The following is a 19,135-nucleotide window of genomic DNA, read 5'->3' on the forward strand; positions in this document are numbered from 1 at the left end:
TGGCGGCAGGGTTTGAACAGAAGTAAAAATGAAGAGAACAGAAGGGGACCCGGGAGGCAGGAATGGCGGTAAAAATGAAGAAAGTGTCAACAAAGGCACAGGCAAGAATGGAAGTAAAGGTGGGGAAGAGGTGGTGTGTGGGCAAAGGAGAGAAATGTAAGTAAAGAACAGGAGAGCTGGGAGAGGGCGATATAGAGAAAGTACAGAAAGAATGGGAATGAAGTAGGGCAGAGCATCACTTTAGGAAGGAGCTCCCAGGCAAGCAGAGCTGTTGCCATCAGCATTCTTCCCCCAGCCACAGTTCTCACAGGGCCAAGGCAATGGGCCAGGGCTTCTACCCCGGTCCCCCAGGAGTTCCTGATGTAAGGCTGCCTCAGGGGCCCTCCAACAAGGGAAGTTAGGCCCCCAGCAGTCAAACAGTCCTCACAGTGCATCTCACCACACAGGGTGCCCCGGGTCCAACGCGCAGGCACTCTGGAGCAGGGCACCTCACTCTGCAGCCCAGACTTAGGCATCATCGGGAGCACGGGCCCCGCTTAAGTCTTCACAGGGGGGCACCACAGTCACCACTGCATCCCCCAATGGCCCAGCTCACAGCAGCTGGCGTCGGGGGGAAGGGGGTTTGGGGGGAAGTAATGTGCCCCTGTCCGCACTCACCGCATTCAGCTGCCTTTGCCTCTTGTTGGGCAGGCTGGGCGGGTCCCTTAGATCCCGAGCACAGCATTCACTGCCATGCAGCTCCGACGGTCGGGGGCCTCAGGTATGTTCACGTCCTCCGCCACACCAAGACCCAGCACAGCAGGGCAATTCTACCCGACAGGGGCACAACAGAGCGCACCGGCGGGCAGGCAGAGCAAGGCAGGAACAGCACCTGGTTTGAGTCTCCCAGGCCTCAGCTCGTAGGTACAGGCGCGCTTCACCCCTCTAGTGACGACGTGACGTCACTGCCTAGGCGCGCAGACGCGGCGGAGGAGGAGGAGACAGTGCGCGATGCGCACAGGCACCTCCTGCTGAATAGAAGGTTAGGTTGCGACGTGTGACGCGTCGTTGCGTTTCTGGACTGACTGGTTTCAATTTTGCACGGTTGCACCACACCGACCGGACCGGCCCTTTGGTGTCACCCCCCGTGAGGGTGTCACCCGGTGCGGTCCGCACCCACCGCACCCCCCTAGTGACGCCACTGGGGCTGCGATGCGGGAGACAACTGCCGAAGAGGAGCGGGGCTGCGCTAGGCTTCGCCTGTGGACGTGGGAGGTGCTGCGGAGCACGCTGATACGGCTGCACTGATTGCCGTGTGGGAGCAGGCATTGCTGGGCACCACTGCTTCAGGTGCCCCTGCTGGGGCCGGCCGCGGTGTGCTGAGAGTGAGACTGGGCCGAAGATACGGAAGCAGTGGCGGCTGGTGACATTTGAAAGTGGTAGGGCATAAAATTATTGTCATACTGCACCGCAGCGAGCGAGCTCAAACAACCTAAGGTGGGTTCGGGGAGGTTTCCCCCCCCCCCCCCCTACTCCCCCCCCGAGAAAATTTTGAAAAAAGAGTGGACAAATGGTGTATTTTCAAGCAAATTTGAGAAAGCAAGAAGGATATAAATGTACTTCTACAACATGCAGGCAAAATGATCTTCAGATATAACCTTTGTGACTCGGGAAAAAAAACGCCGTCATTGGTACCATAAAGATATTTTTTCTGACATTTAACTATGATCAAGCTGGCCAAAATCTACTTACTTGTTTCCAAAATGTATGTTAAGATAATATAATTGTTTAGAAAGCGCCTTGTTGGTTCTGTAAATAAAAACAGGTTTTGTTTTCTGTGAACCTGAGAAGGAACCTTACTCGGTGTCAGTGGAAGTGCAACCCTGTTTATTCCCAAGCACGGATGGCAGCAAATAGAACTGAATGTGCAACAGGATGTAACAGCACTTGTAATGATTCAGGGACAAGACACTTATGAATGTGTATTGTTTGTCCCCATGTATATGTTGTTTTTTGGGATCAGCCTGGTGTGCGTGCCTAGCTGCATTGTTGGTAGTGTGCTGTTTAACTGTTTTGTGCACTTTTATGGAGGATACAGATGTGTTGATTGTGTGTTTTACCCTTGTGTGCCGTGTGTGTACTTGTTACATGCGAGTTGCCTTTTGTGTTATCACAGCTAGACGTTTGTTGTCCACCCCCAAGCGTGCCTGTAGTGTTTCCTGTGAAGTTCTGCATGTCTGTTGCCAGGTTGGTGTGCGTGAACTAGTTCAGTACCAGAGGTTCGGGCAGGTCTGAGCCTGAAAATATAAATATATCTCACTGAAAAGGAAGAAACAAAACCAGCACATCACAGGAGGGAGGGGAATGTGCACATCTATCCGTGCAGACACAGGTGTGCCAGAACCACCAATCACCCCAGATATCACACCCTGCTCTGCCACAGCACCGCAGACCTTATGTGCAACGCCACTACAATTCCAGACCAGTGGTCTGGAATTGTGGTGGTCTGGACTCGCACAGACAGGCCTGCCAGTGCACCTCAACCCTTCCAGGCTGCGCCTATCTGATCAAATAGAGGGACAGATCTGCACACAGCTCAGCCAGGACACCCCAGTAACCACCTGCTACTCCAGTACTGAGGCCTGCATGCAGCTTTATCAGTGTACCTCAATCCTCCCCTGCAGGACCTCTTAAATTCCGATACTGGGACCAAGGCACAGCCCTCCTAATGAACACAAGTCAGCCCAGCAGCACTCCTGCTATGGGACCCAATCACAGCTCCGTCAGTGCACCTGAATCCTGACGTCATAAGTACCAGCTGTTTGAGAAGAGAGGCCTAACTATATGCATTCTATGGTTTTCCACTGCTGTTACCTACATAAAGCCAGTCAAACCAGCTCATTCCAGAAATGCACCGCCTCGCCCTATTTCCGTATCTGACCCCTCACATGGCTGACAATGCACCTCAGTTCTGTGTAACAGCGTCCCTTTGATTCGTTCCTCCACTGGTGATCGGCAGCGCTCCCACTATTCCACTGTAAATATCTGGAATTTATTAAATCCACTATTGCTATGCGGCGCTATATCAAAAATGGAAAGTAAACAAGTACAGTTACAACACAGAGCTGTGCCAGCACATGTCACCCATAACCTTTGGCACTCCATTATTCCATAAGGATATCATTCTGTCTTTGCCCCCTGCCCCCCCCCCCCATCCTGTCCTGCACCAACCTCACTCTGCTCACGCCACGAACACATAGGTGCGTCGATGCACCTTATTGGCATCTCTAAATGTAGATGTGTTTATACATATATTGCTCCGGACACCTTTGCGCTGCAAGTCCATCATTCCAGCCTGGCTGGAAGCGCCACTGCCAAGAGGCTACGAAAAAGCTCGTTTAAATATTCAAACAAACACTATCATCTTATTTTAGCCATGGTGTACAACTAACTGCGCCGCTGCTGTTCAGCATGACTGCAAATAATTATTTTAAAAGTGCTATAACGCAGCGGGCACTAATGCTCTTAATGGGTTGGGTGGTAAGGCAACAGAGAAAGGAAAAGAGCCATCTGCACGACCAGAACCTGCACTCCGCGGCTCTCGTGCCGTGCGTGCCACCCACGTGCCCAGAGCACAGATTGTGGGCAGAGAAGCCCGTCTTTAGCAAAACACCAACAACCTTGAATATTTGCACCGAGAAGACGAACGGAGCTGCCTCTGTAAACCTACTGCACCCCACTCTCTGATACTCATTTTAACGGTCATGGAAGGATGAAAAGGGAGTTGGCAGGCATCCCGACCGCGTATCCAGCTCAGTTCAAATAACTTATAACCTGAGGCCTGGTTCGCAAAAATACACTTTTCTGTAGAATGTTGTATTTGTGCGCAAACATTTAGCGCGTGCAATATTAATCGCATGATAACTAAAAAGCATTCACCTTCGATAGTGAAAGAGTCCTGGGGTTGGCTTTGAAGTCCAGCAGGGATCACCATTTACAACAAGCATTTGCAATGCAATAGGTCTCGCATTTACGCGAGTTTGAGCTATTGGCATTCTAAATGACAATGCCTTATATTTATGTTTTGGTTTTTAAAGCATAAAATGAAAGGCATTGTCATTTACAATGCCAATAGCTTAAACTCATGTAAATGCGAGACCTATTGCATTGCAAATGCTTTTTTTCATTGCTTTGTGACCTGACATGACATGTACTGTACCATCTGTGAGATATTGAATAAAAGACAAGTTAAAAAATATATATATATATAATGGTGTCCGGTACTCTCCAAAGTATTAACAATGAAGTACGCTTTCTGCTTGCTCTGTCTCATTGGAAAGCCTACAAGTTAACACATACACGGCATTATTACAAAAAAATGCCTACAGAAGTGATACCATCGCGTATTTACGAGTATGGTTTAAGAAAAAAAAACTGACGCAATGAATGCTAGCGCGACAGTGATTTTATTTTTGTTACTTTAAGCGGGGGTGAATCGGAGGGACTGCAGAGACGTGCACCCAAAGAGAGCATGTTTGAAAAGTAAAAAGGGAGCGCCTGCGCTGCAGGAGCCTGCAATGTAAGTACACTGTCCACCACCACAGCTACTAGGTCAAGGCACCACAGCAAGACAAAAAACTTGACTGGAAACCCAGGAATAACCTGAGGCGAGGAGGAGGTGCTGACCAATGAAACCTGAGTGACGTGGGTGCCACATGGGAGCCGGTCAATGGTAAGTAAAGTGACGTGGAAGCCACGTGGGAGTTAGCCAATGTTAAGTAAAGGTAAGTAATAGGTGGGCTCTAAGCCCCTTTTAAGATATATATATTTTTTTTTAAATGCAAGAGAATTTGCAAGCGCTGTGTGGGCGAAACCTAAAAAAGAAAGGCAGCACCTACCCCCCAGCAAGTAACATAGGGGCATATCAACAAGGGCTTTATCTCTGCTTTTTTGGCTTTAAAAGCCAAAAAAGCAGAGATAAAACTAGCGCCCTATCAACAGCAGGGTGCTAACACGCAAATTTGCATGTTAGCACCCTTTTACTCTACGCTTCCCCTTGCATCTCTAATGAGATGCAAAGGGGGCGTTCCAGAGTAAAATAATAGGAGAAATGTCGCTAAGCGACATTTCTCCTATTATCAAGAATGTCGCTAACCCTGTTAGAGACAAAAAAAGCAGCGCTAACCGCGGTTAACGCTGATTTTTTACGTCTGCTAATTTTCAGACTTAGCCATGATATCCTATGAAAGGAGGATATCATGGCTAAGTTTGCCTGTCCCTATCAACAAGGTAACGTGTGATTATCGCTGGGTTTCCAGCGATAATCTCACGTTAGCCTGTTAGCGTGTAGATTTTTATCGCTATTGAGATAAGCATTGCTAATAGCACGCTATCTCAGCGATAAAAATTCACGCTAGCCGGCGATAATTATCCTCACGCTAAGAGCGCTGAGCGATAATTATCGCCGGTTGTTGTTGATATGCCCCATAGCTCCTACGATGTTAATGCTAAATGTTGCATATTGCCAGGATAGCCCGCTTTAGCTTAAGGGGTGTTAACACCAGGGCACAAGTCCTAAAAAATGAAAATTAATTTTTTATTTATGTGTTTTGGTTGGAGTGTAGTGGATGTGTGTGGAGTGGAACTATGTGGGTTGTATTGGGAATGTTAGTTGTGCAATTGTGTGGAGTGTTATTGTGTAGTGGAATTATGTGGCATAGTGAATAGATAGGGGTGAGAGCTACATAGAATCGATAGAAAGCAAGATAGAAAGGAATATTTAGTTTGCGTAGGAAGTGGTGAATGACTTCGGCATCTATGTGAATGCGTCGTGGAAGTGAAGATAGAATGTCCAAGTATATTTACAAAAGGGGAATTGGTGCAGCTGCCTTGGTGGCCATAGAGGGGTGGCTTAACACCGAGACGGCTCCTGTCTGGGGCACAGACGGTGAAGGGGTGGCTTAACACTACGACGGCTCCTGCCTGGGGACATAGATAGGAAACAGAACAGAGGAACACTGACATTCTTCACAGAAAGGCCTGCATGGTTTAAAATGAACGCTGCTGTTTTGATAGAAAGCTGAATAATGTGAAATTATAGCGAGGTAAGGGTCTAAACAAATGACACACCTTGGAGCCCGTCCTGAAAGCATGAAAGGGCCTTTATGCGTCCTTACCCTTGGGAGCTGCCATTGGAAGGCTTTCTATACAGCTAAGGTGCACTTGAAAGCTCAGTGATTCCTATTTTATCAGCAGGATTAGCTTGTTTCCAGCAAATGGACAACATACATCAAATTTAAATGGACCCCTTGGTGAGGGGCACCGACTTGAGTTTAAAAACCACTTGCAAAGAAGATAGATTTCCAATTTAGCCTGAGAGCGGGTTGCAAGGGGACACTGTTGCCGCCATAAAAGACGGAGGAAGAGAGGTGTCAGAGAGTAATGGTGGGTAAATAATTGGAAGCAAAAGAACTGCAGGCACACCCTCCCGACCACAAAGAGGTGCCATGTGAAGTTGGAGTCACAAGATGTTGTTAGCCAAAAACACTGCTATTATTCGGAATGCCCATCCAACTCTTCCACCAGCATAGCTGCCAAGGTTTCAGATTGCTTATGTGTGACATTTTCAAAGTTTCAATGTACTTATTAGTGAAACTCAATGACTATGAGTGACACTTTCTCGTGACTAAAATCATGTAACGAGGTCCATGGAAACAGACAAATATCAGAAATCACACTCACTCGAGCAACGAGAAACTCTACAGAACTCTGCAGCAGGTGCATTTAAACCTATTATTTCTACATAATCAGCACCTTCCACCTTAACCTCTGCGCCAGGTGCAGCTGACCCACAAGTTGTCACAAAAGCAGTGACCCACTGAGCTATGCACATAAAATACAGTTCTGTAAATTCTAGTGGACTTTCTTTGTAGCAGGCATATTAAGCCTCTGTGCAATTTTATGGTGAGAGTCAAAACTGCAGTAGACATAACTCTGACCTCTTTTCAGCAGGAACATAATCTGGCTTCTAGGTTAAATCTACACTATATAAAACAGATAACTAAATACATAAATAAATAAAGCACGAAATATTATCCAGGGAATTGCTTTGTCATAGCACAACAATAATATTCTTAATGGGTATATGTATATGGGCGAATCACAGAGCAGAAAAACATTTGCAGTGTTAGCAGTTAAATTAATGCTTTTTGACTTTGGAAAATCAAAACTAATTTCCTCATGATGGTAAAGCATGTCCTGATTACAAGGCCGGCATAACTGAAAAGCTTAATAGTGAGGCCTGCCATAGTTTCCCCGCGATGACAGACTGGCTCCCATTAACAGCGTCCTAAGAAATACATGCAGACGGCACTGATTTGTTACCTATAACTCAGAAAACACTATGGAAAATATGTTTTTATTGAAATATTCTGCCCTGCACAATACTTGAAAAATTGTTATTTGTAGTTCCTACAAATATATTCCCGATTAATTGTCTTGTGTTATAGTTTTTTAAGCCCACTTGGGTGGTAATGTTTACTTAAAATGTAAACATTCTCTGTGGACGCATATAGAAGGAATGTCTGACCTGGAAGAAGAGGCAGTCTCACACTAAAGGCAAGCAGATTGATCCCCGATTTAGGGGTGAGCGTATCTCCTGGGGAAATGCTAATTAAGAACAGACAAAAAAGAATATTTTTTAGAATTTGAGACTCACGTTGGCGTGACAACTGCTGGACACAAGTCGGGCTCTCACTGCCTGGGCATCGCACCGCAGCAGCACAAGTTGCGGTCCGGACTAGGAGAGGAGCAGTGGTAGATTATCGACCCCCGGCTCCCTCCTGGCGTGTACCACGGGGCTTGCAGCGAGCGGGGCGCAACTGCAATTAATTCCTGATTTGCCCGGAAGCAAATTTAAATGAAATCATTCTACTACAGAGTGTGGCGACCGGACACAGCTTCTACCCAACAGTGTATCCACTCCACCGGGACCTGTGAGAGCCTCAGAGAAATAGGAGTCGCCAGCGGTTCTCATCGAAAGCACTAAAGGAAAGAAGTTAATGACTGCGGGTGACCAGCACAAGTTTCAAGATGCACGTCGTGTAAAACAGAAGCAAGTAGCGGCCGCCACACTTAAAGACTAATGCACGGCGTGCGGCAGTATAGCAAAACGGCTGCACATATATTACGTGACCACATAAAGAAGGACTATATGGAGCCCGCAAGATGCGCGTTGTGTAAACCTAAATATAATAGCGGCCGCTATATTTAAAGAATAAATCAGCATGCGGTGGTACAGCAATTAGAACAAGAAGGGCTGGGCGAGAAGGGAGGGGGGAATGCCAGCAACAGAGGAGCCCGCGAAAGTGAAAGTGATCGTGATTACGATCGCTACGGAGGAAAGACACATGGCGCTGCGCGCGTGCACGTTCACGTGCACTGTAGCTTTAGGCCACGGCAGCACTTTGAAAAGCCCAGATATAAAATGTCTCTTCGAGCCTTTGGCTCACGAAACCTAAAAACAGCAGGGGTATTATCTTACATGCACTGCACCCACAACAACAAAACACAGATTGGAGCGCGGCCATCAGGTTCTAATTAAGGGAGATGAAGAGACCGCGTTATGCAAGCAACATGAGGGGGGGCAGGGGACGGAGACCACTAGAGTTTCAGAAGTCAGCAGTCGCGGCTCGTGTCGTGTGGGGGGGGGGGGGGTCGTGCGGGGGTGGGGTTTTTAAAATAGAATCCTACCTGTCCTGAGCAGGTCCGGGTCCGCGCCGCCTCGGGTCCGTTACTTCTGGCGCCGCCGCCTACACACTCACTCACTGGAACAACAGCCCATCAGTGCTGGCATTGTAAGACCCCTCTCAGCCAATCCTGGTGCTGGAGCAGCACCCGGATTGGCTTAGAGCAGGCTTACGCTCCGCCCGCCTACCCATTAGGAGACCGAGGTTTGAGCCTTGGCTCAACCCTCGCTCTCCTAATGGGCATGTGCCAGCCTTTGGAAACACTAGTGCGCATGACTGAGCACGGTGCAAAAATCGCCCTCCGTCCCCACTCATGCGCACTTGTGTACTGCTGGCTGCCTGTCAGTCAACATGACGCCAGACCGCCCACCCCCTTCAGACTCTGATGGGGGTGGGCGGTCCAACGTCATACTGACTGACAGTTCTCCCTCAGCGTCTCTCTGAACTTAAGTAAACTGAGAGTTTACTTAAGTTCAGAGACGCCGAGGAAGCTCGGGCGCGGGTGGGGGGGCAACGCCCCAACGCCCTCAATGGACGGACCGCCACTGTACGGAAGGCGGTCCTTTGCTTGGGTCCTCAGCTCCCACTAGGCTGCTGGGAAAGAGCTGAGCCCTATTTCCTGTGACTCTGGAGGAGTGGGGTCATGCTGGCCTCCACTTGCTGGGAACAAGTTAAAGTAGGGATAATGGCCCTCGGTTTGCCATCGCATATTGCATACGCTCACAGCAAATAAGCGCGACAAGACCCAAGCTGCGCCACAGAGGTAAAGCACCAGAGCCGGGGGCTGCAGGGCTAATCTCAAACAGTTGGGAGTATTAGGGAGCACCTTGGGTATAACTGTGCAGCGCCATGAAGCACCCACGAGACACAATGGGCAAGCACGATACTCGGCAGTCTAAAATCTCATTTGAAAGCAAATCAGCACGCCAAACAGAAGCAGACTAGCCACAGCGACAAACTACAGATCCCTCTATGGAAGAACAACAAGAGCAGGATCTCAAATCCATTCTCGCAGACGTCAAGTCAATCCTCAAGACAATTGACACTAAACTGGACCAAATGGCGCACCGCCTTGATAAAATCAATGAGAAGGTCAACTGACATGAAGATCATTTGGATCTTATGGTTTACATAATGAAATGAGGAACTGGCATTCCCCTGCCAGACGGAACTCCTCTGTGATGCCTCATAGGCCTTAATGCATGCAACCTCACACAATTGTGGTATTTTGTGAAATGCTCGATAAGACCTACATTACACTTCGTTTGTCTTGAAAACATGAAAAGTAACCTCCTCTGGGGTAATTACCCTACCTGTAACATCCAGGGCTCTCACATCCGATATCCGCTTACAGGAAATCAGGCATAGTAACATGGCCAGCTTACACAATAATTGTTTCCTAGAAAGATATTTGTTCCAAGGCCATGAGAGGAAAAGATTTAGAATCTTATTTGCACCCCAGAGTGCAGAATAACTGGGTTCTGGAGGAATCGACAATCCAATATCCCTCATCAGTTTCCTGACTAGAGCATTTTCCCCCACCACCGGGGAACCGTCCACCGGAAGATGTCTTGCCGATATGGCGTAGCAAATTAGTTCACTGACTCGTAGGCTAGTCCCTCCAAACCCAAAGCTGAGAAAAATTCAGATTGTGGACGACATCGGATTCCATGGCATCTTGAGCCCTGCACACACCTACGAAGCCGTCTTCCTCAAGTGGAGCGATACCTCTTGGTTATTTCATCCGCCCTCGCTCTTAACAGGAGATGCTTATCTTCCTCCTAAAGTCCTCTGACAGCCCATCGACTCCTGTAATCCTCCACGCCATGAAGCTGAACGACCATTCCAGAATCATGTGGTGAGAATTCCACAGATCGTCCTGAAGAAGCTCCTGCCTTCGGGTAGACAGATTGAAAAATCCTAAGAAAGTTCCATCATCACTGGAATCCAGACTAGTGACCTTCAAAATGGCGTGATCACCACCAGATCCGTCTTCTGCCCCCTGATCTGAGACGGCAGTCTTATGACCATGATAAATGGAGGGCATGCATACCCCTTCTCTAGCCTCCAGTCTTCAAGGAAGGCATATGTTGCCTCCGCCTGCGGATCTGGCCTCCCACTGAAGAACTTGTCCACCTGATGGTTTAATCAGAAGGCAAACAGATCTGATGAGAGTGGTCCCCACAGGTCTTCCACCTCCCGAAAGATCTTTCATATGCCTGGAGTGCCAGTCGGCCACTTTGTTGGATGTCCCCTGGAGGTATTCTGGCACCACTGATATCTGACGATCCAGGAAGTACTGCCAGAAATCCTTCGACAACTCCACCAGCATCTTGGATCGTGGGTCTCCCAGGTGGTTGATGTATCGGACCGCTGAGAGATTGTCCATCTTCAGTACCACATAACAGCTCACCTTTTCCTTTGTCCAGCATCGTACTGCAAATGACCCCCTAAGTAATTCCAGGCTGTTTATGGGCATACTCGTTCTTCTGAGGACCACTTTTCGCCTGCCTGTGGATATATCTCCACACCTGGCCCCCCCAGCCTGTCTTGCTGGCATCAGATTCTAGTACGATATCCAGACTGGAACCAAATATTGCTCTCCCGTTCCATGCCTCCATGTGGAAAAGCTACCACCTCATTCTCAAACTTCCTCCGATAACGGCCCAACTCTGAGTTCTTCAGACTTCTGCGTAAATGCTTTCAAGAAACTCACCAGGCTGGTCAACTGCCGCAGGGACGAGGATTGCCGTGACAGAGTTTTCTGGAGTTTGTGCCATATCTTTGCCATTTTCTTGACTGGCAGACTCAATGTAGGCTCCCTGGAATCTATGACGAATCCCAGGAATGTTGTGTGTTGGACTTTGACCAGCAAGGACTTCTTAGGTCCACCGCTGTCTGAAGTTGGTTCATCAGTGCCCGTGGACGCTGGTTCATAAATAGGATATTGTCTAGATAAACAATCAGAAGCATGTCCCAGCTGTGGAGGATCTCCACCACCAGCTGGAGTACTTTGGTGAAGCACCATCGTGCCGATGACAGGCTGAAAGGCATAGCCTGGAACTCATATACCTGGTGAAGCCACACAAATTGCAGGAATCTGCGATGTGGAGGATAGACCAGGACCGTTAGATACTCGTCCTTGAGATCCAGTCTTAAACAATTCCCTGGTCTCTGTAGGTGGCTTAACGGATGGATGCCCTTCATCTTGAAGTGGTGGTAGACCAGCCACTCGTTGAATTCCCAGAGATGTATGACTGGGCGATAGCCACTGTTCGTTTTTCCACCAGGAACAGATTGGTCAGGAACCGGTTTGGGTGTAAAAGGGTAGGGACATCACCCCTTTGTGTAACAGTTCCATAATCTCTTGATCTTTGAGAGCCGAGTCTTCTTGGAGGACCAATGAGGTGATGGGGTCTGGAAGCCTGCACAGGGGGACTCCATGAACTCGAACTCGAACCGTCTGCAGCATCCAAGAATCAGTTATCAGAGCCCTCCACTTGTCTATAAACTGAGCCAAGCACCCTCCCACTCTTAGTTTGGAAGATCCTTGGGTGCCTCAGCCACCACCACGAATCCGATGGAAACACTGGATGGGTAGAATCCAACATACTTGGCCTGAACTTGCCATTGTCCTGCGCGTGAGCCTTGGCCTCTCTAGGGATAATTGGTAAGGAAGCAGCCGAAGAGCGTCCCAGGCCATGTTCGGCACCTCCGAAAACCTTAGCTGAGAAAATTGTTTTGATGGCGGTCTCTGCCTTATGTAAAGAATTAAAGGTGGCGACGAACCTGAACAGATTCTTAATAAAAGGCTCGACGGACAGGTCGTCCTGAGCTGTGGGACCTGCCTCAGATTTCGCTAAGTCGCCCAGCTTGGGGTCGACTTCAGTAGCGAGCGCCGCCGCTCTGCCCACAGAGTGCAGTTTGCATTACCAAGGAAAATTACCTCTCCCTGCGCCCAGCCAGACAGAACCTCCAGGGATATCTGGGACCTTGAGTGTTTCGCGTCCTCTTCCATATCAATGATCTTGGTCAGAGGTCCCATGATATCAAGCAGCTTGTCCTGGCATGACCACCAGGAGCAGTCGATGCCCGTCTTGGGGTCCAGTATGAACTTGGCCAAGAAGGTGACCATGCGAGCGTCGAATGCAGAAGTCAACGCTAACTTCTGCTCCAAAGATAGGCCCCTGACCTCCTTCTCAAGTGGTTTTTGGAGGCACCCCGCCACATAGGTGGCACCTTTGTCACTCGGGGACCACATGAATCATCTGGGGTGAAGTAAGTCTCCCGGGTCCAGCATGTCTGACTCCGGGGTGTCCGACTGGGCTCCCGAGCTTGACCAATGCAGAGGTGTTTTGTCCACAGACAGATGCAAAGGCCAGGAAGGGCCCGGCTCCACATCAGACTCATCCTGTGAGTCATCATCATCCCCAAAGAGGACACGAGCCTCCAGGGGTGGAGAAACGGAATCTATATTCTCAAACAGGATTGCACCGAAAGAAAACCAGTTTGAAGCGCTCAAAAGGGTCCTCGTCCACCCCCTGCTCATAGAGCCTCTTAGGAGCCTGCCGTTTGGAGGTCAGTCCCCCCTTGGCTCATGCCACACCTGCGGTAAGTGATCAATCTTGTGCTCGAGTGGCGCCAGGCCCAAGGAGAGTGCATGCTGGATAGAGGCATCCACGGCCTCACAGAACTCATCGTCCAGTGGAAGGAATGAGGCAGAATCTTCCTCCAAATAGGCGCTATTGATTGCCTGCAAAAGGGTAAATGTGTCGTGAGGGACCTAGTAGATATTAGGAGTCACAGACTCTACGCACAGTGGAACTTTCACCCAATATTTAATGAGAGCTGCAGCCTGGGCCGGTCCCTGCGGTGCCAGAAGAGTGTGCTGTTTCCCCAGTGGTTAATATATCCAATGCGGAACTGCCCTTGCAGGCGTCAAGATCACTGTAGGCGTTTTGGTCACTGGTTAACCCGCTTCCCATCTCTGGGATAACACAAGCTGCATCAGTCACAGAGGTACCCCCAACTGAGTAAATACTTGAAAAACCTGAATCCTCACTGGAGATTAGAGAGTCAATGGGCCCAACGCCATTTTTTTTTTTTTTTAAACCGTTTATTACAGAATCCAAAAGATATACAAAGATGGGCCTACAACCTTCAGGCCGGCCGCTAGCAGACAGAAAGAGCATATAATACAAACAGTAGAACACACGCTGCGGCAGAGGAGAGATCACAGGAGTTGAAAGAAGCGTTGGCAGCCACACCATCCGGACCCCACACAACGGTTTCATTTTTATATAAATAACGAAGAAACAAGTCCACAAGGCAACCCACAATCGGAAACAATAGCATGTGCTCCCCTGGGGGGGACCCTACCGATCCACAGGAATATCAAGGGGGGGGATAGGTCGGGACGGAGACAAAGTGAACTCAATGCCCAGAACCAGGAAGACAAGCAGGCTAAGGAGACGGGGCCGGTGACGGATCAGGCATCAGCGGCGGGGTACAGATTCCCCCACGGTAGGCGTTCCAGGGGCCCCACACTTTCACCCATTTCCCAGGCTTACCTCTCGCAACATACACCACCTTTTCCCGAAACATACACCAATCCATGTTGTCCTTCCACGCCGAGACAGTCGGTGACCTCTGGGAACCCCACAATTGCGCAATATCACGCTTGGCCACCATATATCCCAGAGTCACCCACCACGTCTGCGGCACTGAGTAGTCGGTTGGCTCCCACACATTCAGGAGACATCTCCTCGCCTCGGGCAGCAGCGGCACATGCGTAACTGCCTGCAAGACCTCGTGCACACCACGCCAGAATCGCGCCACCTCCGGGCATTCCCACAATATATGGAGAAAGGTCCCCAAAGAACCACACCCACGCTTACACAACCCGTCCACAGCATAGCCCATACGCATCAGACTCGGCCCCGTAACATAGACCCTATGGAGTATCTTGAGCTGGACGAAGCGAAGGCGGGCCGGTATGGCCACCTCTTTCGGGGAGGCCACCGCAGACACCCAGTCCTCGTCATCCAGCTCCAATCCATCAGCCCCCCACGCCTCACGAAGGCCAGTCAGCAGTCCCGAGCGATCATTGATGAGTTTTTTGTAAATTAATGAAATCGTGGCGTCCGGTACATGCCCATCTAGCACTCTATCCTCCAGAGGGGAGTACTCCGGGATGGAGGCAACGTCCGGGAATACGGAGCACAACGCATGACGGATCTGCATATATCGAAAGTACTCCCTGTCCTGCAACTGGAATTCCGTCTGCAGCACATCGAACGTTTTGAATCCCCCCCTCGTCCAGAGATCGCCCACCCTGCTGATGCCTATCATGTCCCACTTCTCAAAGCCCTTCGAGGTCCACAGGGAGCCCAGCCGCTCAGATGCGTATAGTGGCGTCGCCCGGGTCAAACGATCCTTCCACCCCATCGCCAAGTTAGCCGCGTGCCACACTCGCACCATGACCCGCGTGGGGCCCGTCAGACGTGCGTCGAGCGAGCTAGAATAAAGCGCCCGATTATAGTCGTCGCCCGGCAGTAACATTTTATCCATCTCAAAGGCCGGGTTTAGAGCGGGCCCGTAAAGGCCGTGATTTATCACAGCCAGCTGGGAGGCCCAGTAATATCGCTTGATGTCTGGGAGGGCAACCCCCCCGTCGTACCACAGGAGCGTCAGCTTCGCCAGGGCGATACACGGTCTACCCTCCCAGAACAGGCGGCGCTGCAAACTCTCCACCTCGCGAAAGTAGCGCGCCGGGACAACGTCCATTGTGTTCTGTAAGGCGTACAGGAAACGTGGCAGCGACATCATCTTAAACAATGCCGCCCGGCCGAGCGGCGAGAGCGGCAAGCGCCTCCAACGCGCGACATCATCCTTCAGGCGCTGGAGGGGGGGAAGCAAGTTCTGTTTATACCGGGCCTCCGCGTCCAGGGTAATGAAGATACCCAGGTACCTAAATCCCCGCGGGGCAATCTGGATAGGACAACCCCGCGGAAGGATAGGAGCCTCCCCAGAGAGGACATACACACAAGATTTAGCCCAATTGATGACTAGGCCGGAGTTGAGGCCAAATGAGTGCAATACATCAACCAGCACTATCAGCGATTTACACGGGGAAGCCAGGTACAAAAGAATATCATCAGCGTAAAGAGATACGCGGTCCTCATACTCGGGGGTCCATCGCAGACCACGGATAGAAGGATGCCACCGCAGCCACTCCGCCAAGGGCTCCAAGGCAAGCGCGAAGAGGAGCGGCGATAACGGGCAGCCCTGCCGCGTGCCCCTGCCCAGCTCAAACGGAGCAGACACTCTACCGTTTACAGCCACCTGCGCCAGCGGTCCGGAATACAACAATTTCACCCAACCGATGAATCCCGGGCCAAACCCAAACTTCGCCAGCGTCGCCCAAATATATGGCCACTCAAGTGTGTCAAACGCCATAGTGGCGTCCAGGGACGCCAAAATGGCCGGCTCCCGTATGAACGGGACACGCGCGAGCACCCCATGCAAGCGCCGCAGGTTGAGCGCAGTGTTGCGATGAGGGATAAAACCGGACTGATCCTGGTGAATCAGATCGCACACCACGCCAACCAGCCGATTGGCCAACACCTTGGCGAGAATTTTGGGTTCCGCATTCAGCAGCGAAATGGGCCTGTAGGACGTGACCCGGTCCCGCGGCCTCCCCTCCTTGTGAATAACCACGATAGTAGCCAGACGCTGGTCTAGCGGGAGGGAACCCGCCGAAAGGGCCGCGAGGAACATAGCACGGAGATGCGGCGCCAGCGTATCCGGTCGCAGCTTGTACAATTCGATAGGAAGACCATTAGGACCCATGGCCTTGCCGGAAGCGACCGAACGTATGGCGAGGGCAATTTCCTCAGATGTTGGGGCGGCGTCCAACGACACTCTGTCCTCCTCCGAAAGGGAAGGTAGCGCGATATCCCTGAGCAGGGCATGGGAATCCTCTTCCGAGCGGGAGGACACCGGGGAATACACCCCACGGAAAAATTCAGCGAAGCAATCAACAATTTCTCCCGGTTCAGTGACACACACACCATCCAGTTTCTCAATCGACGGGACAACTCGACTCGCTCTCTCCTTTTTATCCAGCCACGCAATCAATTTCCCAGCCTTATCACCCCCATCATACAGTCTCCCCTGTTGCTCTCTACTGAGGCCCCTGGCCGCCTCCGTGACGAGGGCCTTATAGGCCGCCTGCTTGAGTCGGAGAACATGTAACTTGTCATCCGTCACCCCCCATTCTAGGTCACCCTCCAACTCGGTTATCTCAGTTTCAACACGGGTCACCTCCTCCCGCTCGCGCTTCCGGGAATGGGAAATAAGGGACAGGGCCTCCCCCCGGAGTACCGTCTTGAACGCCTCCCACAGAGAGACCACCGATGACACAGACCCCACATTATCGTCAAAATATTGCGTAAGGGATTTAACCAACTCTGCGCGAATGGTGGGGTCACGCAGGTACCAGGGATTAATCGGGACCACCCTACCCTCCCCCCTCGGGAGAATGTCGAAGTGCAACAGGAGCGGAGAGTGGTCCGAAATACCCCGCGCCAAATGGCGCACCTCCCCGATCCTCCCCGCATGCGCCGCCGGCACCAGGACATAATCTAGCCTTGAGAGACTGCCATGGGCCCCGGAATGAACGGTGTACTGTTTCTGTGTAGGGTGTTTCAAACGCCAACAATCCACCAGCCCCAAGGTATCCAAGAGGCCAGACAGCCACGCTTGGGCACGGGGGAGATCCCTAGGGGGGTGACGGTCCTCAATTCCGGAAACCACAGCGTTAAAATCCCCCCCAACCACTAGAATCCCCTCCGGAAGGCCAAGGAGGAGGCGCCCCAGATCCGCAAAAGTAGCCATTTGCAGCCCTGGCGGGACATAGACAGAAACAAAAACAATCACTCTACCCTCCATTCTACCCACCAGAACCGTGTAACGTCCCCTGTCATCATGGAGCACCTCATCAACTTCCAACGGGAGCGAGGTTTTAGCCATAATGCCCACACCCCTTGAACCAGACGTGAAGCCCGAATGGGCCAGAAGGCGGTAGCCCCGTCGATTTTTAGCACGAAAGGAGTTGCCAATGAGGTGTGTCTCCTGCAGAAAAACTATATCGGGTGAAATTCGTTTCAGGAACTGCAAGACCACACCCCGTTTTATCCTGTCCCCCAGTCCATTAACATTCCAGGACAATAGACTCAGCCCCCTACCCCCCATCATAGCCGAAAGCGATCAATCGTCCCCCCGAGAGCACTTTAGGAATAGCACAACAATACTTTTGCCTTGTGGTACAAATGAACAAAACCCCACCCCAACCCAACCGCCCCAACAAAACTCCCCCCTCCCTGCACCCCTGCATGAGCCCAGACAGCCCCTCCAACTTGCAGTGTGCCTGTCGCCCCTATATAATTGGAACTAGTTAGACCCCCTAGAGGAGGAAAGAGTACCCCCTCAAGACCCCGCACCGCCTCCAAAGGAGGGAAGACGAGTACAACAAACAAAAGACCCTAAGCTTGGCCGAAAGGGGCAGCATCGTCCGGAGTGAGCCCCGGCATCAGTACCTCAGACCCGGTCCGGTGGGCCGTCTCCTCCCGCAGCCCCCCCCCGCCCTCCCGATCATGACCCCCAGACAAAGTGTCCAGCCAGTCCCCGGCCGTTTCAGGACGGTCAAAAAAGTGAGTGCGACCATCCACCTCCACCCGCAACCTGGCCGGGAAGAGCATGGCGTATTTTAAGTTCATGCCTCGAAGCCGCCGCTTGACGCCCAGGAAACTCAGTCTCTGCTTCTGGACCGCTTGGGTGAAGTCAGGATAAAAGTTCACCTCCATGTTCTCCAGCTTAATCGGCCCTTGCAGTCTGGAAGCTTGCAGAATCGCATCCCTGTCCCGAAAGTTAAAGATACGGGCAATAAGAGGCCGCGGAGGGGCTCCAACCTTCGGTCTGCCCCCGGGAACTCTTTGGGCCCTCTCCACGGCAAAGAATTTACTCAGTCCTCGAGGCTGGAGATGGGTAGTGATCAGGTCCTCCACAAAGAGATCCGCCGCCGACTCCTCCTGTCCCTCGGGCACTCCGATGATGCGGATATTATTCCTCCGGGCCTGGCTCTCGGAGTCCTCCAGGCGCCGATCCATGAGCGCACTCGCCTGACGGAGCCGGTGCACCTCCGTTTGAAGGGCCGCCACCTCAGTCGTGAGGCCCGACGCGGTGTGGGCCAAAGAATCGACCCGGTCGTTAGTCTTGGAGAACAGCTCTCATAAGGTTGACATCAATGAGGACCGCGTCGATTTTGTGCGCTAAAGTGTCGAACTGCTGGCCCACCGAGGCCTTCATTTCAGCAATGGCGCTCATGACGTCTTGCAGAGACAGATCCG

At 51.1% G+C, this 19,135-nt stretch overlaps 1 protein-coding gene across 5 annotated transcripts in view; it reads left to right on the forward strand.

The window, feature by feature from the left end:
- The window catches only part of GSS (glutathione synthetase), a 651,892-nt gene that overhangs the window by 432,139 nt on the left and 200,618 nt on the right, over positions 1 to 19,135 (forward strand). The gene's annotated exons all lie outside the window — the stretch shown is intronic.

The sequence above is a fragment of the Triturus cristatus genome, chromosome 7, assembly GCF_964204655.1.
Source record: "Triturus cristatus chromosome 7, aTriCri1.1, whole genome shotgun sequence".
NCBI classification, from domain to species: Eukaryota; Metazoa; Chordata; class Amphibia; order Caudata; family Salamandridae; genus Triturus; species Triturus cristatus.